The 24,116-nt window shown below is 36.0% G+C and overlaps 1 protein-coding gene across 1 annotated transcript in view; it reads left to right on the top strand.

Annotated features, from left to right (window-relative positions):
• Positions 1-2,190: 2,190 nt before the first annotated feature.
• The window catches only part of PTPN5 (protein tyrosine phosphatase non-receptor type 5), a 52,993-nt gene continuing 31,067 nt past the window's right edge, over positions 2,191-24,116 (top strand). The window contains exon 1 of the mRNA XM_070957431.1: positions 2,191-2,229. The gene's annotated coding sequence lies outside the window, so the exon portion shown is untranslated. The remainder of the gene's footprint in view (positions 2,230-24,116) is intronic.

A 24,116-nucleotide genomic window follows, 5' to 3' on the forward strand; every position in this document is an offset into this window, starting at 1 on the left:
GTGCATCCTGAGGAGGGCGATGTAGAAAGGAACAGGCTGCTATATTGGGGAAAGGGGACAAAATGATGCTAGAGAAAAAATCAGTGGCTCTGCTCAGTTTTGACTCTTCTTCCACCCACAATTTGCTTTAATTCTACTCATCTTTGACACATGCCCCTCTACATATCGTTCTCAAGGAAATTCATCTTTCAACTAGAAAATGTTGCCAACCTGTGCTATCCATTGACATCAGTTTTCAAGAAACTTAGTTGTGTAATCAAAGCACAATTAGAGCTTCATGATGGAAACATTGGTTCAAATATATCTGATGGTATATATAATGCTATCAATTAGGAGATTGCTGGGTTGCAATTGTCTGATTCTTCTTCTAGAAATGATGTCTTGATTTTGCACATGCTCTGTTCTTTCGCTTTAGTCCCTTCTGTTGTTTTCACATTCCTCCCTCATTATTGCACAGAAGTATTAATTTAGTTAAGTATAAGGCTGTGTTTAATTTTATAATACATTTCTCGTTCATATCCATTGAAGAATACTTTCTTTTTTCCCTCCCTTTTCTTTCATGCTTTAGGAGAAGTCGATAATTACTGATTTAGCTGTGGAAGTCTTAGAACTGTGGTTCTTAGAATGGCATGGAATTACTGACTGCTAAGTAAGTTGATAGTATTTGCTATACATTTGTTTAAAAGAAGCAAATTGTTTAAATATATGCAATAGAAGGCTGATCTGATGTAATGTGGGACCAAGTCAAAGATATTTACTTTGATTTTATTGTTAATTATTGGGTCAAATAATCCTCTCCTACATTTTGAAATAATTATTGCAAATATATTTTAAATAATAGAATATTCTTGCTTGCTATGTTGTATAGGCAGTCATTTGTGCTAAATAGATGTTCTTTGCATATTGGATTGCATTATTTAAAGACTGTGGAAATCTGAAATTGAATGGTTGAATTTCCCACACAGGCAAAAACTGCCATGGTGTTGGACTAATGACTCATATGCTTTTATTTCCCATTACTGTAACGGAATTGGATATGTTTCTCAATATTAACTCTGTTTTAGAACATGAAATTCTAGCCCTCATTCTCCATAAATGTCTAAAGTCAAACATTTTCCTAAATTGGATATTACAGTGTTAAATATTTGGCTTTTAGATTATATATTGAAATAATTGAAACGTAGTATAACAAGGCATACAGTAACATTCTGTAATTTTTAAAAAAGGAAAGAGTTATTACATTTGGAAGCTCGCTGCTGGAAATGAAATTTATAAAGAGATTTATTCCCTGTAGATCATATTATATCAATGCCAGCAATTTTTCAGTAGAACTTGTTTATCCACAGGGTTGGCATATATATGAATATAGAAAGTTGCTGTACATTTTCATCTGATCATTAGCTACTGTAGCTCAGTATTATCAAAACAGATCAATGGCTTTTCAAGAATTTAGAGTAGTATTTATGCAACAATTCAGCTTTTCAAAAAATGTGTTCTAATATTTGTATTTTGATAGAGCTTAGAGAAATTTGAATAAGCTGTAACCATCTGTAACTTAAGTTCTTGTGTGGTTAGAAGTGGCTAGCTGCACTGTGTGGAAAAGGTTGGTTAAGCCTAGAAGACTAGGCTCCCAACTTCTGATATTTATATATAACTTGAGTGGATAAACAAAGTTGTTTCATCTTAGGATGCCTGTGAGACTTTTGCTTTTGGAGAGGAGAAAAAAACAATCTAGATTCAAACAGAAACCAAGATGCTTTCTACATATGTTATGAAAATCTAGCATGTAAATTAGGCTGACTAACTGTTTTATTTAAAATCCTAGGTTCATAATTTGCTACCTTCCCTTATTCTCTTTTATTTTCCCTTTCCAAAATAAGTTGCTTTTTTTGTAACTGGACATTTGGATCTATTCTTTTAAAAGATAATTTCTCACGATAGTTGAGGGCTTTCACAAGAAGGGATGAATCTCTTCTCTCCTTTTGCTGTTGCTTTGACTATCTTAAACAGAAGTTATTCGAATAACTATTTCTACTAAATAAATGTTGCAATAAATAATAAATAAATTCTTCATTTTTTTCTTTACAAAGATGTGTTTTTTAAAAAGAAACCCACCATTTTAAAATACAAGGTATTGTTTTAGAGAATACCATTTCTGTCAGGAGACGACCAAAGGAAATACTGGGAGAATTAATCATGTGACTGAGAATTTGAGCTGCTTGACAGATGGTGAGTACATTGTCACAGTTCTGAAAAATAACACAATTTCTGTTTTACTTAAAGAAAGACCCTGAACAACTCATAAATATCCTTGATGTTATAGGAATGGGTATTTCAGAAGTCTCATTATTTTGTCAACCTTTTGTGAGTACTCACTCCCACCAATCTTCAGCCAGTAATTTCAGCTAAATTTCCTGTGCATTATTAAGCTTTTGGAAGATAACTAGTTTGAAGAATCCTAACTAAACAACATGGTTAGAAGAAACTAAAAACATTTATGTTCTCTCTGCTTTAATGTTCTGACAAGACATTAAAAGTGGATCCAAAATATGCCAGCATATATAGAATTTATATAGTTTATGAGCTTATGGGTTCTTTATCCTTTTCCACACCTTTGAGCTTTATCTAAGTGGAACAAAATATCAGCACCTTGGATAGCAACTTATCAGTATTGAAGGGCTTATCTTTAACTTAAAAGGATGCAGTGGCTCAGTGGCTAAGACGCTGAGCTTGTCAATTGAAAGGTCGGTAGTTCAGCAGCTCGAATCCCTAGTGACATGTAATGGGGTGGGCTCCCATTACCTGTCCCAGCTTCTGCCAACCTAGCAGTTCGAAAGCACATAAAAAATGCAAGTATTAAAATAGGGACCACCTTTGGTGGGAAGGTAACAGCGTTCCGTGCGCCTTTGGTGTTTAGTCATGCCAGCCACATGACCACCGAGATGTCTTCGCATAGCTCTGGCTCTTCGGCTTTGAAACAGAGATGAGCATCGCCCCCTAGAGTCAGGAACAACTAGCACATATGAGTGAGGGGAACCTTTACCTTTTTATCTTTAACTTACACAAACACACATGCACATGCGCATGGGCGCGCACACACACACACACACATATGAAAGGAGAAAGGCTTAAAACAAAATTCTAAATGATTAGGATTATTTGCACATTTTGAGAACCATGTACAACTAAGTAATGACCCTAGTTGTGTTACTGCAGCATTGATTAAATAATTGATCTACTTGAACCTAAATAAGAGATTTGTTGCATTTGCTGAACGAAATATGAAGAAATCGGTGATTACTGCAAGAAAAACAGAAATAGGGGTGATTGAAGCAGAGTTTGGGACAATGTTCATCAAATGGCTGATTTCATTTATGTTTAGAATAATATCAAAAGAAATCTGACTTTGTTAGATTAATCACACTGCAAATACTATGGTTTCTCTTAAAACATAAATATTTTAATAAAAATTTATTTGTGGTGTACATTGTTACCTTTGCTTGTGATCAGATCTTGGGACAGCATATAACCTAAATCCTACCTGAAAAGTAAGATTGGGTTTGGGCTTTTTGGTCTATAATGTAAATTCTTTAATAACTAAGTAACTGGACCGTTTCAAAATGCAAGTAGAATCTAGAATTCTTCCTCTCTAGACAATGTATATGTTGAAAATCAGTATGTCCAAGAAATAACTGCAACCCATTCATTTACTGCCATCTTCAGCTGCTCTTTTAACATTAGATTTCACAAAGCACTTCACTTGTTCTTGCTTAAAATGCAACACTGGATCAGCAATTGGAAATTAACTTGTCATCAAATCTGCACAGAACACTAAGCCGGAGTTTGAATTAATAATGGCTTAGTCTTCATCTCTAGTTTACAATACATGAATTTTAACAACTGTTTTTAGCAATTCCAATAAGTGGGGCTTCAGGAATGCTGTTAAGGGGTGCTGTTCTTCATATAGATGTGAAGCCAGGGGAACTTCAAAGTATTATTACCACATCCACAGAGTTTTCCTTCTGTGCTTGTGGCATGAGATTTTGTCTTGTATTGTGTCAATCACCTGGGGATCTTTATGTTATGTCTGTAAGGATAATTGGAGTAATTGCCTTTAAAATCTAATTGTTGAGTTTTAAGAAATGCACTTTAAGAAGAACCTCCCGGGAGGTTACACGAGGCTGGCTCCAGGGGATTATAAGTGCTTCTTTGAGTGAGGGTGCCTTTCCCGCCGCCTTGAAAGAGGCAGTGGTGAGGCTCCTCCTCAAGAAGCCTTCCCTGGACCCGACTGAATTAGCTAACTACTATCCGGTCTCCAACCTTCGTTTTGTGGCGAAGGTTGTTGAGAGTGTGGTGGCACAACAGCTTCCCCGGCACCTGGATGAAACTATCTATCTGGACCCGTACCAGTCGGGTTTCAGGCAGGGGTACAGCACAGAAACGGCATTGGTTGCGTTGGTGGATGATCTCTGGAGGGCTCGGGACAGGGGTTACTCCTCTGTCCTGGTCCTATTAGATCTCTCAGCGGCTTTTGATACCATCGACCATGGTATCATGCTGCAACGGTTGAGGGGGTTAGGAATAGGGGGCACCGTCATGCGGTGGTTCTCCTCCTTCCTCTCCGACCATTCGCAGTTTGTGTTGGCGGGGGCAGAGGTCGACCTCGAGGCGCCTCGCATGGGGAGTGCCACAAGGGTCGGTCCTCTCGCCCCTTCTGTTCAACATTTATGTGAAGCCGCTGGGTGAGATCATCCGTGGTTTTGGGGTGAGAGTCCATCAGTACGCTGATGATACTCAGCTGTACATCTCCACCCCAGACCACCCCAACGATGCCCTTGATGTGATGTCTCGCTGCCTGGAGGCCGTGTGGGTCTGGATGGGAAGAAATAGGCTCAGACTCAACCCTTCCAAGACCGAGTGGCTGTGGCTTCAGGCATCCCGATATAGTCAGCTGGTGCCATCGCTGACTATTGGGGGTGAATCTCTGCCCCCCACAGAGAGGGCTCGCAATCTGGGTGTCCTCCTGGACGCACGGCTATCTTTAGAAGAGCACATGACGGCCGTGGCCAGGGGGGCATTTTATCAGGTTCGCCTGATTCACCAGTTGCAGCCCTTTCTGGACCGGGATGCCTTGCGCACGGTCACTCACGCCCTTGTCACCTCCCGGCTAGACTGTTGTAATGCTCTCTACATGGGGCTCTCCTTGAAGAGCACTCGGAGGCTCCAACTGGTCCAGAACGCGGCCGTGCGGATGGTTATGGGCGCAACTTGTTGTGCCCACGTGACACCCCTCCTGCGCGAGCTGCATTGGCTCCCAGGGGTTTTCCGGGTGCGATTCAAGGTGTTGGTCACCACCTTTAAAGCGCTCCATGGCATAGGACCCAGGTACCTGCGAGACCGACTTCTGCCACCAATAGCCTCCCACCGGCCAATCCGCTCCCACAGAGAGGGTCTCCTCAGGGTGCCATCGGCCAAGTTATGTCGGCTGGCGACACCCAGGGGGAGGGCCTTCTCTGTGGGAGCCCCTGCCCTGTGGAATGAACTGCCCCTGGAAATGCGTAAGATCTCCGACCTCCGTGTATTTCGCTGTGCCCTCAAGACCCTGCTATTCCGCCAGGCCGGGCTATCAATGTAAATTTTAAATTGGGTGTTTTAAATTTTGGGGGTTTTAAATCTGAGCCAAAATTATTTAATAATTTTAATTATTTTTAAATTGATGTCTGTCTTTGTGCTTTTAATAGGCTGTACACCGCCCTGAGTCCTTCGGGAGAAGGGCGGTATAGAAATAAAATTATTATTATTATTATTATTATTATTATTATTATTATTATTATTATTATTATTATTATTATTATTATTATTATTGATATTTAATTGGTTCATTGCTAAAAACTCATTGGAAAAAGTGTGAATACAAACTAAATAATTTTTAATTATTAGTACTGTAAGTATCTTGTTATTGATTTTGATCCAAACTATATCAGGCTTGCTGATAACAGATGGGAATCATTCCTATTTTCTGTGTTTTTCCACTAGAGGGTTGTGCATACAATGACAGAATATTTTTAGTTTAGAATTACGGTTAGTAATATTCAACTTTGGTAAAATAATCACATCAGTGAAAATTTTGAAAGACTACTGTTTGTCCTCAGATTATAACGGTGATTATGATGGGAATTTTGGTCATTAAATAATGAAGTTGTAAAATATGGCATCACATGACTACCATTAATGATGGCAATTCTGGTAGTCCTAGTTGCCATCATTAAGTGGGATATGTAGCCTAGGCAACAGTCTGATAAGAGGTAGCTCAGTTTGCGGGGTGGGGTGGGGGAATACGTATGGGAAGCATTTCAGAAGGGACTCTCCTTAGTTTTCCAGAGGCTAAAAAGAGAAGAGGGGAAAAAATACTTTCAGTCTTGCAAGATTCTGTTCATATAACCTTACAGCAAAGTTCATCTAGGTGTGTTTCTTGTCTGGACTACCTTGTAAGGCTGACAGTCACAACCTGTTCATCTCTATACAGATCCTTATTGCCTCTATGCACTGGATAAGCAACTAAAGAAGAACATGACTGGCTCAGGATTCTGGGAGTTGAAGTCCACATGTCATAAAAGGGCCATAGTTTCCCAGCCCTGAACTAAAGCAACACTTGTACAACCCAGGGCAGAGATTTGTAACATAGCATGCTAAGGATTCAGTTCACCCCATGCCAACAGAAGACCTCATCTGGTTATTGCATGTCGCTGTTAAATAGCAGTGGAGGAGGAAAAAAAAAGTTCTGAGTCACCCCATTTAGTTAGGGTCTAGGCTTATCTCTCCCTCCGATGCCAATTAGAATTCTCCTACTTAGCGGAAAGAGAAGCACTGTAAAACTGGGCCTCTCAACCTCCTGAGCTGATTTAGAAGCTCCTGAGAAATCCAGGAGAGCCTGGATGAGTGTATCACCCTCCAGAAGTCATCCAGAAATGCAACTAATGCTGTTTAGGTATTGAATGGAAAGAAGTGCAGATAAGAACTAGCAGACACTACCTTCTTAGCTAAACTATTTTCTTATAATGTCTGAACAAGGAAAATACAGTTTAAGTATGCTCTGGAAGTCTGGCAACAAAATACTCTTTGCAAGAGCTGCCCAAAAGTAGTTTGCTTGTGCAGATTTTATGGGAAACAGTGGTTTAAGAACGTGAAAGAAATGAAATATTCAAGCTTGTTGCTCATTGTTATTCCAACAAGACCTAGGAAAGGGGTTTGGAATCAAGAACACTCTGTGTAAATTAAACTTTTATGTCTTCTGGATGCTCATTAAAGTAACTGTGGTAGAAAATGAAATTGATGTGGGCCTCCTGGGCCACGTACTAATTTAAGTTATTTATTTTTGTGTGGGTGGCCAGGACTACTTGCACATAAGAACTTCAGAGAGAACTAGAATATTTATCAATTTCATAAGTAATAGTTTTGTAAGTTAAATAGTTCTCCAGGGTCAAAGAGCTGCAGAAAACTATACCTTTCAGGATTTCTCTTTCTGGTAAATGGAGTAAATTAACTTTGTGACTCACACATTATAAAGCAAATATATTTTCTTTGTTTCATTCTTTTAATATTTGTATTCCTCCATTCAGCCTCAAAATAGGAATTTTTGTTTAAAAAAGTAGTGCTTTCTCTCAGGCTTGCAGTCCAATGCTTTGGATAGTTTGGCCAGTGTACAGAATGAAATGATATTATCTACTGATGTGCATAGAATGAAATGAGGGATATTATTGGGGGGAGGGAGGATGACAGTGGGTAAGAGCCAAATATATCTGTGTTGGCAGATGAATGGAGGCAGGAGAAGAAGGGACAGTGTTGGTAAAATTTGGGAAAGGTGGTCTGGTGAGATATATAATGTATTGTAGTGTTTTTCAACCTTGACCACTTTAAGAGAGGTGGACTTCAACTCCCAGAATTCCCCAGCCAGCCAGCCAGCAGGCTGGAGAAATCTGGGAGTTGAAGTCCACCACTCTTAAAGTGGCCAAGGTTGAGAAACATTGCTGTGGTGGGACCATAATAGGAACAGCTGAGGAGGGGGAGGGAAGGAAAAACACTAACAAAATTGAAACTGGTTGTGCTGGGGGATATGCTGGAAACTGATGGATGGAAGCTAGAAGAAGAAGGCACTGCATACTACCTTTGCTCTACTCACCTTATATGAATTTTATTTCATCTCAAACCTGGAACAATCAAACCATAACTGACCTGAAATAGCTTAGTAGAATTTCTGGAATGCAAGTGTTTGTTCTGGGTTTGAAACAAAGCCTATTTTCTATTTCATTCACACCATGAAAGGGAAGACCAAATAACAATTTCACCTTCGGAAAAGACAGTGCCCCAGCTCCAGTTGTCATAGTAACAGCAAGTGAAGGTGACAGTTCTTCATTGTGCTTCTGTTTCACAGGGCAGCTGGTCATTTTAAAATTCTGTATATGTCCCCTATAGTGCCCTGTCCAGAATTTTAATGCTGTAGAAGAGAAGCATAACCATAGATTTCAGAATGGGAAAAAAATCTAGGCTTTGACATCTTTGGTTTTATCATGAGTTGCATTTGTGTATTTAAGTAAATATAATGCTTCAAACAGTGATGATGAAAAGGAAGTTCAAAGAACAATGTTAAATGTACATTTACTTGCTCTTGTCTTATCTCTCATTTTTCTTCTATATTTTCTTCATGCTCCAACTCTTATGCTTTTTGAAATCATAGAATAAGGATTCAGTTTTGCAAACATCCTCCCTCTGATAATTTATAATGCTGGGAAATTAAGGTTTTAGCATCCAATTCTGGCTTTAAATGCATTTGTTCATAAGACTCTGTCTTCTGCAGCCAGAACTAGGGCCCCTCCCCCACCTTTCTTGAACTTTCTTGCTATTAGCCATTGTAAGGCCTTGTTGTTATCTGCTTTGCCAGCTAATTTTTTATGTACAGGCCATGGAATACTTTACCTTGCCATGTCTCTTTTCTATTTTCCTTTGGTTTTTCTTGTAGGGCAGTTTGGTCTCTTCAGTACTCAGTAAACCTACATGTTATACTAGTTTCAGTGCATCTTATTCACTGTCCTTCAGGTATTCTTTCAATGGCGTTTTTTTCTTCAGCTGTCTTATAGAATAGAATAATAGAATTGGAAGGGACCTTGGAGGTCTTCTAGTCCAACCCCCTGTTTAGGCAGGAAACCCTACACCACTTCAGACAAAGGGTTATCTAATCTCTTCTTTAAAACTTCCAGTGTTGGAGCATTTATAACCTCTGGAGACAAGTTGTTCCACTGATTAATTGTTCTAACTGTCAGGAAATTTCTCCTTAGTTCTAAGTTGCTTTTCTCCTTGATTAGTTTCTACCCATTGGTTCTTGTTCTACCCTCAGGTGCTTTAGAGAATAATTTGACTCTCTCTTCTTTTTGGCAACCCCTGAGATATTGGAACACAGCTATCATCTCACCCCTAATTCTTCTTTTCATAAGACTAGACATATCCAGTTTCAGCAACCGTTCTTTATATGTTTTATCCTTGAATCCCCTAATAATCTTTGTTGCTCTTCTCTGCACTCTTTCTAGAGTCTCAACATCTTTTATACATTGTGGTGACAAAAATTGGATGCAGTGTTCCAAGTGTGGCCTTACCAAGGCATTATAGAGTGATGGTAATACTTCACGTGATCTTGCTTCTGTCCCTCTCTTTATGCAGCTTAGAATTGTGTTGGCTTTTTTTGGCAGCTGCAGCACACTACTGGCTCATATTTAAATGATTGTCCACTAGGACTCCAAGATCCCTCTCAAAGTCATCACTATTGAGCAAGATACCACATACACTGTACCTGTGCATTTTGTTTTTCTTGCCTAAATGTAGAAACTTACTTTTTCATTTTTAATTTCATTTTGTTAGATAGCACCCAATGTTCAAGTCTGTCAAGATCCTTCTGTATCTTAAGCCTATCTTCTGGAATGCTGGCTATTCCTGCTAGGTTGGTGTCATCTGCAAATTTGATGAGTTTCCCATCTATCCCCTTCTCCAAGTCATTGATGTAGATGATGAAGATTACTGGGCCTAAAACAGAGCCCTGATGTACTTGTAACATTCCACACCCAGCCATTTTTCCTGGTAAGTAGAGTCTGTCAACATCCCTGAGTGAATGAAGGGCCTGATTCATTGTCATTATTTTTCTGGTTGCCTTATCCAGGGTATTTAATTCTGCTTGAGTCCAGTCCACTATTCCAACTGTGTATCTAATGATTGGGATTGCCCAGGTGTTAACTGTCTTGATGGTGTTTCTTCCATTGAGTTCGGACTTTTAACATCTTATTCATCCTCATGCTGTATTCACTTCTAATTTTCTTCTTCACTGTAGTGTATGTGATATTGTCATGTTCTCAGTTGAAAGATGCCTAGGTATTTGTAGCAATTGTCTTCACCCAGACTCTTGATGTTATTTCCATTGGGCATTTTGATTCCTTCAGTTTTCCCTATTTTTCCCTTGTTGATAATGAGGGTGGCACATTTGTCCAGTTCAAATTCCATTGCAATACCTTGGCTGTATATACAGATAGCGTTTAGTTGCAATTCTATTTCAGATGGTGTTTTTCCATATAGCATCAGATTGGCCATGTAAAGAAGGTGTGATAGCCTGTCAGATGTTTTTGAAGTTTGATTGCCATGGCCTGACTTTTTCGGTATTGTTGACAGAGGAATCAATGCAATGACAAATAATAGTGCTAGGTGTGAAAGATTCTTAAAAGATACTTGAAGATTCCTCTCTCAATATTAACCTCTCTTAGTTTATCATCATTGACAAGCAACCGTGTCTTGCATTCGGCCACTGATCTTTGCACAAAGCTTGTGATGCTTCTACTGACTCCTGTTACTTCTACGCACTTGATTATTCAATCATGTGGCAGGGAATCGAGTGCCTTCCTGTAATCAATCCAAACTATTCAAGTTGGTCTTCCTTCTCTTGCAGTTTTCCAAAAAACATCTTGTTTATTAAGAGCTGATCTTTTGTTCCTGTGCTGTTTGGGCTGTTTCCTTTCTGTTCATGTGGAAAGAGTTTGCTTGCTGTTGGACTGCTTCAGCTACTACATCAGTTAACAATGGTTAGTTAGTAGATAATGGGCTTTGCCTGTTTGTTTTTTTAAACATACTGGCCATGTAATACTTTGCCTTGTTATGTACCATATTTTTCGGAGTATAAGACACACTTTTCCCCCTAAAAGAAGCTGAAAATTTGGGTGCGTCTTACACTCCGAATGTAGCTTTTTCAAAGCTTTTTTTCAGCCCTAACGAGACACTAGCGAGTGAAGCAAGCGATCTTCGTGCTTTGCCTGCTTTTCTCATTGCTGCTCCCTCAGCTGTGCTTTAGAAGCTGTTTTTCAGCCCTAACGAGGCGCTAGTGAGTGAAGCGATCTTCCACACTTGCTTTTCTCATTGCTTCTCTCTCCAAAGATCAGCTGTGCTTTAGAAGTTGTTTTTTATCCCCAAGTAGGGGATAAAAAGTGTGCGCACACTCAAAAACAAGCGAACTAATGTGCTGAAACTGACGAGACTAAGGACGCTAGCCAGATGAATACCTGGTAGGCAGATTTCCTATTTTCCTCCCCAAAAACTAAGCTGTGTCTTATACTCTGTTGTGTCTTATACTTCAAAAAATACGGTAGGTTTTGCCAGAGGTTAGCAATATTCAATTACACCTCCCCCCCCCAGTATGTTGTTAAACTGCTTGTCAACGAGTAGGTGTAGACCAATGTTTCAACCAAAAACCATGCAGTGAATCTTCACCTGGTGCTGACTAATTCTGGGTCGTCTTCTCCCTTTTCTTCACAATTGCTGCTGTTATTACAAGTTCTTTTATTCATCCTTTTCTTTATTCTCACCCACCTCCTTTATCAAAGCTGCAGTCTTATTATATTATTATATTTCTTTGGGTTGCCCTGAACTGCACTGTTTCTTCTTTGTCAGATGTTGACTAGTTCACTAGATCAGTCTTTCCACTGATGGATTGGTAGAAATGTTTCTGATTTGTCTGAAATTGGAGATTCTGCCTATAGTGTGCAGCTTGAGTTTCATATCTGATTTTCTTCGTATAACTGTTATTTGTTGTTTTGTTATTTCCAATGCTTCCTTAATCTTACTTGTTTCTGGTTATATTTCTTGATCAGGTATTCTTCTTGCTGTTCAGTTTCTTTTATTTCATCTGTTCTAGCTTGCTTGCATCTGATCTTAGCATGCTGGTCTTATTTTCCAGCCAGACCTTTCATTTTGATGATGACTGTTCATTATTATTATTTTACAAATTCAGTTCTGAACATAAGAGATGGCAGGGTAAATAGAAAACCAGTTGTTGCTCTCTGTGTTAATTAACTTTCTGTGATACTATATATTGATTTGTAAATTATATCTCGATATATAGGGCAAATAGAGAAAAATAAAAAAAAAATCTCTATTCTAATATAGATTTAAATGTTCTTTATCATAATTCTGGTGAATTATTTCCTTTTTCACGGATCTGCAACTCTTGGATCTTGTGTGCCTGATGAATTGTGGCCATTTGATATCTAGCAAGTATTTGAACATAGAATATAGTGACTAATATGCAGCTAGACAATGTTCATGGTGAAATTAAATAAAACAAATTAGAGATGCATCTTAAGCATCTGATTGTTATCACATACAGAAACAAAGAACAAGTCAGGAACTTGTCTTCTGTAATGCTCCTTACCTATCCTCCTTTGGGATTGTATTCATTATTAATGAGGAACTCCTACGCATAACCATTTGTTTGAAGAGAGAAGTATATATTCTAGTGCCACTGTTGAACAGAAGGCTGCATTGACTGATTCATTGTCCCTTGAGGTGCTAATAGAACAACAAATGTTCTTGAGATACAAGAACATTTGAATAACTGAATAAAACTTCTTGTCATAGACCTTTATACATGGAATGATGTGGATTGTGTGTAAATAACAAAAGAAGGACAACATGTGTGGAAGAAATAATCAAAGTAGGCTATAGAAAGTAGGAATGTTTTTCTGCTTTCTCAAGTAGAAAACTTCCAACTTACCTTAGGTTAACTCCAATTACTAGTGACATTGATTTTCTTTGCCCACTTTCCAGCTGATTGTGGATGATCACTGAGTGAAGGCTTAGTGTTGGACTGCTCACACTCTGACTCTTATTTAGTGACTTTGAATTGCCTGAATATACAGTATATATCGGGTTTTTCTCATATCTGATATGGGTACCTTTACTTTTTTAAAATGCTTTTTATTAAAGTTTCATAATGCTAAAACATAATATCAAGTGAAATCATAAAAAAAGAAACAAACATTGATCTTTACATCTTCTTCTTGTCAACATTTTCGCATCAGTAATCTATATTTATACATTTTCTCTTTCTTATTTTAATCTATCTCTTATACATATATTCCTAGTATATCATATTCTCCTAATCTAAATATTTTATTTACATTTAACATAAAGGTACCTATTTTCCTTTCCACAACTTATATCTTCCCATTTGTTTCCATATTTCTCCACCTAATTTAACCATTGTTTAGTTTTCTTCCCCCCTTCTTTCTTTTTCCTCTTTCTCCTCCAACCATTTATACCATTTCTCCCAAACTAAGTAATAATCTGTTTCATCTTTTTCTTGTATCTCCTTTGTGAGCTTATCCATTCCTGCACATTCCATAATTTTTCTGATCACCTTGTCTTCTGATGGTATGTCATTGTTTTTGTAAACATCAAAAAGGAACTTATTATCACATGTGGTGGTCCTGCCAGAAGGTAAAACAATTTTGGCAAACAATTAAAATACAAATAGAAGAAATTATAAATCAATAAATAGAAAAGAGGCCAGAAACTTTCATACTGGGAATAATTACCGGGCCATATGAAAAAGAAATAAGATACTTAATTATTCACATATTGACAGCAGCATGAATAGTTTTCTCGCCCAAAACTGGAAAAACAATGACATTTTCCTGCTGGTTTCAGTCTGTTTTATTTGTAGGTTGCAAATAAAATGAAGGATCCATTGTGAGGATTGTCCTCAACAAATTGTAAGTGAGCATTAGCAAACTGATAATAGCACCATCTGGCACATCTATATGATGTCATGTAGATGTTAAATAGAAATAGAGAGGAAGAGAAAAGCCACAAAGGACATCCCCAGAATAGAGGCCTCTGATTTGACCTCTTTCCCTCATCAATATTGATTGAAATCATCCTGGAGAAAGGCCATTCCCAATTCTCTGAGCCCCGACTGTCTAAAAGCTGCTGAGGGATTAAGGAACACCTAGGTGGATGTGCTATCCCCTGCCAAAGGATATCAACAAATACAATCATTAGTTTGTCAGTAGTATAGCCAGACCTGAATCCTGGCTGAAAGAGGCCAACTAATCGGTTTCTTCTAGATCCTTCTGGAGCATTTTCTTAACATTTTAATAATCATGTTGCTTTTATTAACTATTATGGCCCTACTATGGACCATCCAATTTTTAAAATAAGCATATGATATATCTTTTTAGTTTAGCTGCAATGAAATAATTGTGGATGGAACCGTTAATCAAGTTTTAGATTTATTAAATTATGATATAGTTCCACCTAAATTTATTTCTCTTATGTAGAATATGTTACAAGCTTCTGTGCTGGAATTTAACCTGGTGAATATATGACAACTTTTAATACTCTTTTTCCCCCGAACTGTGCTTGTTTGCATTTTTTTAAAAAATCTCAATCCTGAATAAACCGCATAGATAAAAATAATATATGCAATAATAACACCAAACAGTTTGTTAAAAACACTTGGTAAATTGAATATTTACTGAACTAATAAATTATTAGCCTTTCTTCCACAAGGCTTATATAATGGTATCTTACTGTGCTGAATGAAATGAGGCAGCTGAAAAGGGGTAGTACAGCAAGAGCTCAATTTTTGCAATTCTTTTTATTGGAATTGTCTTAAATACCATAATGAAACTCCACTGGAGTTTAGAAAACAACACATAGAATTCTACTTCTAAATCTGAATTTTCTTTAAGTGAATCACCCCCAATCATCCATATCCAACCAATTAAAGCATCCTGAATAATTTAACCCCTTACTTCTTCAAATTAATTTTTGAAGACAGGAAATCTGATTTTATCTTCTCTGACACAAACAATACTGTATAAATTTTAAACCCAGATTTAAAATCTGATATATCATTGGACTGCTTAGAAATCGAATAATAATCGTTGTGTTCTTATTGGCTGATAGAAAATTTACACGTTGTCCTAATTTCTCTTTAGCTGTTTAAGAGTTCTATTTCTAGAAGGATTTTTTCCAGGCTCCCTTAAAATTGATCTATAGTTGTTTTTCTTGGTTTGGGTACTCATGGCTTGTATATATCAGTGTTTAAACATACGTAAAAATGGTTCCAAACGGAAGAAAGCTGGTTTTGTGGCTTTTAAAAGCACAAGAATAAGCAATAACAAAGTGTATTTGTTACCTTGTATATCGGCATCATATAGGCTGCATGATTCTCCCTCCTGTTCTAATTGATTAAAATCAGCTAAGCAAGTTTTAAAACCATTTAACCAGATATTACAAGAGGAAGTTGGATTATCTCAAATGGCAGAATAGCAGTGTGTTCAATAAATGTGTGTTGAATAAATTATTGTTTTTCCCCATTTATTAGACACCTAAGACAATATTTTGAAAGAGTTGGCTGTGAATTTTATCAATATCAAAGAGTAAAGGAAAGACATCCCACTATTTGATTTAATATCCTTAAGTTTGTTAATATGATTTAATGAATAAGATTATGACATTAAGATCTGAATATGATTTTCAATTTTATATCAACACTTTGGAATTCATCACTATATGAAGAAATGCAGATTTATTGAATATGAGGTATAGAAAACAATCCTCTGCTCCAGGTTTTATGTGTTAATTCTTCGCTTTTGAACTGATTTTTTATAGATGCAATGGAAAAACTGATCAGTAGAATTCCATATTATTAAATATTAATGCTGTATCTAAAAATCTTTTTTTCTGTCCTGTTATTTTTTTCTTTCAGCTTGTTTTTCTTTTCCCTTTTTGCATTTTTTCTTTCTTTCTGTATATTAAAGCAAGACTTGCTGGTAATACTTATGAGAAGTACTTGAAGCAAGATGACATAAGTTATAATATCATAGAAACAGATATGAGAAAAATGATATTTGTAATTTGCTGTCTCACCATACTACACTGTACAACCCATGATGATGCATCATGATGAGATCATATATATGCAGATTATGTTCTTTGTAATAATCTGCATATACTGTCATAATGTACCTGTCATGTAATGTCATAATGCAACTGTCATGCTCCTCTCCCCCATGCCAATGTACTCTACCCTGTTTAGAGAGTAGTGAAAGTTTAGGCCATGGCCTCAGTAGTTTAGCCTAGCAAAGCTACACTTAATTGTAAGAGATATCAATGGTGCAGAAATTAAAAGTAGAGCAATCTTCCTCCCATATTCAAGATCCTGAACTCATTTTAAGGGAGGTGGCTAAGGAAAGTTCTGAAGAATAAAGAAGAGACATAGATAACCTTAGAAAAGCACAAGAGGACTTCTGGCTGATATTGTGGCGAGATTGGACATGAAGAGTGTGACTCCATGCTCCTGGCCGAGTTCTCTCTATTGGAGGGCTCCGAAAGGAGCTAAACCCACCCTGTAGGGGTGATGAAGAAAAGATGGGTGTCCTGCAGGTCTTGGAGAGCAGCAATTCTCCTGCTTGACCCAGGGTTTCTTCCCTCTCATCCACGACAAGGAGAAGAGGCAGCCATCGTGGCTGCCATGAAGCTGGGACAACTGAGGCAACAAAGAAAATTGAGCAAGAAGATGAGAAGGAGAAGACGATAAAGATAATGACTGATGAAATAAACCAAAGGAAAAGTACTTTAAGAGATTTAAAAATGGAATCGGATAACCTGGAAGATACTTTTGAAAGGGAGATAGGGGTTTGAGTGGACACTCTGGAGACCTGGCAGCTTAGGAGGATAGAGACGGGAGAAATATTCAGGCTGAATGGTGAAGACACAGATGCTGATAGAGACAAAGATCCAAGAGAAGAGTATGGGAGGCAAGCTAAAAACCGAATAAGAATTGAAGTATTAAAATGGGCAAGAAATGATGGATAGAAAAAAAATATTTTTTTCTTTTTTCCCCTTAATATAATGACAGCCTGATTAAAAACTAGAATAGAGGTAGAAATAAGAATGCACACCTTTATATAAAGCAATAGTTAGATGGAAATATTGGAGGATGAAAGATGGTATTATTAGGTATGTTTAAATAATAGCATTATTAGTACTTGAATAGCTGCATTGTGACTTTGAGTAACCAAATAAGGACTATGTCTTAATATAAACATGTGTATTAACACTAGGATTAGTGAAGGATGGCCTGATTAGAAGCTAGAATAGAGGTAGAAATAAGAAATAGGGGGAATATTAGTAGATATAATTTTTATATAATAGAATATAAGTAATAATTAGATGGAAAGATTAGAGGTTGAAAGATGGTATTACTATGTAAGCTTAATAATATCATTGGCATTAAAATGGAACATTGAAATAATGAATAACTACTCAAACATGTATATCAATACTAGGATTATATAAATTTGATTGTTGTTGTTGTTGTTGTTGTTGTTGTTATTATTATTATTATTATTATTATTATTATTATTATTATTATTATTATTGCTGTTTGTACCAAAATGAATTATACCCAGAGGCCACACTGTTCATGTAATGATATTGATGTATATTTAAAAATAAAAATCCAACTTTAAAAAAAAAAAGAAAAGCACAAAAGAATTTGAGTTAGAAGATAGATTGCTAGTATTCTTCAATAACTAAGGAGAAATTTTAGTCTGGGATCTCAATTTCTCTGAAATCAAGTCATCCTCATTCTCAGAAATTATTGACTTGACTATTATAACACGTAAGCAAATGCAGAATCTTCAAGATCTGGATTAGCAATAACGTCATCCATGAGTGCCAGGGTGTCAATGGCAAACTCCCTTTCCAATTACAGAAAAGGAATAAAAATTTTAAAATAACCTCCCAAAATCTCTCGGCAAAACATTGCCGATCAGCTGAGAGATTGATATTTTTATCTGAAATTTGGTTATGAACTTGCAAGATGTTGATGATCTCGCAGTAGATTGTAGAGTAAAATCATCGAATGTTTGCCAGATTCTTTTTTAATGGGTGACTTGTGCCATTGCACAGAGTTGCATGAAGGCCTCCAGCACAGGATGAGTCTTGAAATAATGGAAGTTCAAGTTACCAACTTTGCATTCACAGTCTTTCTACAACTGCAAGAAACAAGAGACCTGTCAATTGATTCTAGTAAAAAAGAATACAATAACCTTTTCACACATAATCTAAATAGTTTTGTTTTTGTATGTAAAACACATTCATTATGGCTTAGGGCTACATGAATCACCTAGTCAGTAATTCTCAATGTGGAATTAACATGCAACAGAAGTTTTGAAAGAAAATAGAATCAGAAGGGTTGTTAGCTAAGGTCACAGAAAAACTTTGGAAATGTCAGGCATAAAAGATTAAGTCAGTATGTGGAGGTGTAAGAAAGCTGACATTGCTACTCATGCCTATGCACAGGAATCTTCTCAACTAATGGTTAGCACCTGCTAGGAGTTAAGGGTCAACGGAATTCAAGTGAAGTTAGGCTGCTTGTGGCTACGTGGGGATTCTAGACTGATCCCTCTTAACTTCACTCCCAGGTTCTGCCGGTCCTTCCTTTACAGGAACCAACAGAATGAGCTGGAAAAGAAAGTGTAAATAAATATATGAAAAATGAAAATACGGTATTAGAAAACTTATTTTATAAGCTGTAATGAGTTTGTTGGTTTTAATTGACATAAATTATCGCATTCTGTGGCACTGTATGTATTGTATTTGAGAAGTGCTCAACTACAACTGCTATTCTCCGAGATAATAACTTACCCAACTGTTGAGAATGTGACGTTGCACTCCCTTACAGCTGAATAGCACCACACAGGAAAGCGTTGTCTAATGTGCAGAATGTTTTGAAGACACCAGTAAGATTTCATGAGAAAACTAAGTCCTGCAGCGCTGCCATTACTAACCATTTAGTATTCAAGGAAGTGGGGCATACTTAATTTGGCACTTTGTTCATACTTAGAACAAAGTGCCAAAACAATCACAAATATATAGTTATAAAGAATACAAAAATTGCTTGGTGTGAATGTACCTTTTTTCTAAAGAAGTTAGTTACATTTTCAATTCTGCAAATTATTTCACAACTTCAGTTATAATTTGCACTGTTCTAATTTGCAAATACAATTAAGCATGTGCAATTCAAGTGTGATTTATTTTACTCAGGCAACGTAAGTTTTTTTTTTTTTTGTTAAATTCTTACTGTTAAATTCTTATTATTAAATTGAACCCCAATCTACATTTATTCTCTTCTATTGGAATTCTTACAAAGGAGTCCTCCAGTGAGATTTCAAAAGAAAAATAAATGTAACATTCTAATAATACACTGGCATGCAGAAGTATGCAGTATATAATACAATTGCTAATATGTATGAAAAGCAGCCTTTTAAATGTTTGCTGTACGTTATTGCTGCTTAACATACTTCTTTTTCAAAGACTGGAATAGTTTTCATTTTAAAATAGAATCCCTCCTGCTTTTCTTTTTAAAGGCAAAAAAATATTGCTGTGCTCTAGAAAGGAGAAACAAGTAAAATAAATTATATTCTTCTCTTTTACATGCTGTTGTTTTTACAATAAACATACACGGTGTGACCTTCAAGTTTTGGCTTAGTATTGTTCTTCCATTTAATTAAGACTTTCTTGAAAACTTGTGTTCTTGACAATGCTAAGAGCCCCTGCTTGTCTGAAGTAGAAACCTTGTAAGGAGAACAATCAGATGTTTGAGAACTCGTGAGTAGGTGCTTTGCCACCTTCTTGCTATTAAGCCATGAGCTGCACACTTCATTACAGTGTGCAAGCAACTGATGCAGCAAACACACAACTCCTCATCAGAGCAATGTAAGATTTAGGCATATCGACACAAAGAACATGCTTTCATATTCATTTGATGCTAATTGTGTGTGTCTTTGGCAAGGAACCACTTTGAAAGAAGAGCATGTAGCTTAACACAGCTTAAGCACAGCCTAGTCCATTTATTAGAAAAGCGTAGGTGTGCATTGTTGACAGCAATTATTTTTTCAGCTTCTGCCACTGTCAGGGTGTGGGTGATGGCTTCATTAAAAAGCAAATTCCTATGTTGAGATATGGGAAGAAGAGATCTTTTGTCATACTTCAGAGAAAGTGATAAATTACTGAAATTATTTGTGCTTGAAGGGGAAATTCATTTCTTTATACATTTCTCTCTTTTCTACGTTATTTTATCTGTATTTTCTATTTTTCATTATATTTTTTGTAGTTTTTATTTTCTCATTCATTTTTTAATATATTTTTAGTTTGCATTAGTTTTTATCTTTTTAATTGCGTTCTTCAAAAAAAGATTTTGAAGCAAATTCTAGAAAGAATAAGGCACAATAAGTAGAGCCTGGATTGTGGGATCCTTTAAGCTGAACGCAACCAATCTTTCAACTTCTTTCATATTCCCGGGACATGAGAAACTAGTGGTCTGTGGTGAGAATGGCAATATACCATGATCGCTTACCTCCCAGACTGTTCTAGCAGCAGCTTTGCTGTGGCTGGACACCAAAGAGTGGTGGGACAGAATTAAACTTTGCATATAAATGGTATATGGTGACTTTGGTGTCTGTTTGTTTTTCGAGATTAAAAAAGAGATGAAGTCTACACACTCATTGTCCTGGGAGCCACCCCATTTACCAACAGAGACTTTTCTATGTTGATAGAAATCAATATTTGAATCAGACAGTTTGTAGTATTAATTCTACTAAATTAATCTAAAACATCTAAAACAATTTTATGTTGTATACCTGTTTCATTCATCCCATGAACATGTTGATTGGATTCACACTTTGCAGAAGGCCACAATTTACTTCACAATGGTTTGCAGATAAGATACAGTTGACTAGATCCACATCACATGATGCATCATAAATTGAATGGACAGTCTACCTAACTATGAACCTCACTGATAATATAGGCTCATTTTTTTAAAAAGTAAGATATTTTTATTTTTAGAATAATGAAATACAAAGGAAAACAAGATCTACACTGGATAATAACACAAAAACAACTACTAAGCATACATAAGACATTTATAAAAACATTATGCAAAACTTTCTAGAAGCACACTTGCCCCTTTCCTTTTGTTTATTTTCCCAATTGCTGAACACAAACTAAGTATTTATATTTTCCATTAAAAATGAAAGATTATTGCTAGTATATATTTAAGTCCTTTCATGTATTAGTTTTGACCAGTCTCATCATGTTTTCCTTCAAAATCATATTCCAAGTGCTTCAATTTGCCCTGCTGTATAATATGTAATATATACAGGAGCCATTTTTGATTAAATTGGTTGAGCTTCTGTTATGAATATATACTGATAATTTTGCCATTGCTGCGTATTATCCAATATTGGTGTTACAATCTGATATAACCAACAAACTTCCCTTTTTTCCAGTGTTGTACCAGATTAGCTCTTATAGCTGTCAGCATTTATCTTAGTATATAGTGATATTTTTTATTTAAGTTTTCTTGAATTATACCTAACAAGAATCTTGTAGTTTTAGTTAAAATATGATTTTTTAAAGGACTTTATGAACATGTTGATGTCTTTTTTCTTTTGAATTCTTTTACACTACTACCACATAGGATAAAAAGTTCATTCTCTATTATGGCATTTCAAATATTTATTTTTCTATGATTTGTCTAATTTGGTCATTGTTGATGGATTTATATACTGTATCACCCTTATTGCAACTATGAATATTTCTTTTAAGTTTTGCATTAACTTCATCATATTTTTTATTTGTTCCATCTTCATGTCATATTTCAATAACAATTTGTTTATTTGTCCTAACAAAATAGTTTTGTATAAGAGTCACAAATTCCATGATCTTTTTCAAAATAACTCCTTCCATCTTGTCACTTTTTATTCTTCTAGCAATTTGTAAATATATCAAGCAAATTCCTACCTTCAATGAATAGTTGTTCTTTCTATGTTTCCTGAATCTTGATATTGGCCTATATGATTAAATCTTTCTTACAATAGTTGTCCTTAAAGTAAATGACATTTGATGATGGAGAACTTGCTGGACTTATTTTTGATTTTAAAATATTCCATATATATTTTTTATCAAACTTCCTCTAATATTCTGTCCTTTCAAATTATTTTCTTCTTTTGTTCCCTTTTACAATAAAGACCAATGAAGTCCATTGGCTAATCTGGCTTCTTTTATTATTGATGTTCTACTATTTTTGGATCTTATGAACTTTGTTAGTTCAATTTTACTGTTATGATAAATCCCACCCAAAAAGTTTTAAATTTTCCACGATTTTTTAAAAATTCCTTCTCATAATTTATCATAATTGTTCTGAAATATTATATGTCTTTATTAGTTCACAGAGATCCGAATATTTCACTTTTTTTTCCTTATCTCAAAACTGGGCTCTTTTTTTCATAAAGTCTTTTTCTTATAGGATTAAATAGTTTGTTATTATCTTTGTTTTTTCTTCACAGATTTTATATCTGGAGAATTCACCAAGTCTATATTTATTTTCATGACCTTTCTTATATTTCCCTGTAATTGAGTAATGGTGCATTAGTACTACATCATCTGCATAGCATTTCAACTTTTATTCTCCCTGCACTTTAATCCTAAATATTTGTCTCTCTTCAAGTCTTGTTTGCTAAAACTTCTAAAGCTATTTCAAATAATAAGAGAGAAAGGGGTCAACTTCGCTTTGTGTCTTTGCTTATTGGAAAAGTTGTAGAGAACTTTTTGTTTGCTATTGATATATACACTCAAATTTAAAATGTTTCTCCTGAATTAGTTTAAAATGAAGATAGGTTTGAATTTTTGTTCAATAACAATAAACATGTACAATACAAACAAATATTCCTCTGATCAGGATCAAGCTACCTTCAGTCATTATGATTGATAGTTCAGTGTTTTTCATTTAGTCTACCCTACTGAATTGTGAAGAATTAAAAAAAAAACTGGTTTGTAAACTAGATTGAGAGCACTACTTAAATTGTATGCTTTTATTTCGGCTCTGACTGACAATTCAACATCAGATGTTCACAGCTGTTTCTGTTACGTGCCGTTTACTATTAATAAAGTCATGGTTAGGAAACATTTTAAGTATACAATGTTCCAGTCTATGACAACGTGTCACTTGGAATCTCTGGCTCCAAATTAATTATGTCCCAGATTCCTTTGTAAAATTGAAGCTACATGGTTTTTTTTGCATATTTAACTATACAGGTATGGTTTAAATGTCCTTCAGAGTGAAACATCATACTACAGGTAGTCCTCGACTTACAACAGTTCATTTAGTAAATCTTTAAAAAGTGACTTACAACCATTTTTCACACTGGTGACCACTGCAGTATCCCCATGGCCATGCGATTTATATTCGGATGCTTAATATCTGACTCACATTATGACGGTTGCAGTGTCCTGGGGTCACATGATCACCTTTTGCAACCTTCTGACAAGCAAAGTCAATGGAGAAATCAGATTCATTTAATAACCGTGTTACTAACTTAACAACTGTAGTGATTCAGTTAACAAATGGAACAAGAAAAGTTGTAAAATGGGGATAAAACTCACTTAGCAACATAAATTTTGTGCTCAATTGTCGTAAGTCAAGGACTACCTGAACTTGTATGTCTCCATGACAATCTGCTGCTGATTTCTGATTTAATATTTTTTTCCTCCTCTTGAAGCAGTTTATCTCTTATCTTCTTTACAGGAAAACATGAATTAAGAAAGTGGTAGAAAAAGGTGGGAGTTGATAGCATATTCTGTACATTCATAGTTTGCTAAGCGAGGCTGTCAGAGTTAGTAATACTTCACCCGTCCCCTTAGTCATTGCTTGGAAAAATTTACCTATGTATGCA

The sequence above is a fragment of the Pituophis catenifer genome, unplaced genomic scaffold (genome assembly GCF_029215685.1).
Source record: "Pituophis catenifer annectens isolate HBS135680 unplaced genomic scaffold, rPitCat1.0.hap2 SCAF_1, whole genome shotgun sequence".
Lineage (NCBI taxonomy): Eukaryota > Metazoa > Chordata > Lepidosauria > Squamata > Colubridae > Pituophis > Pituophis catenifer.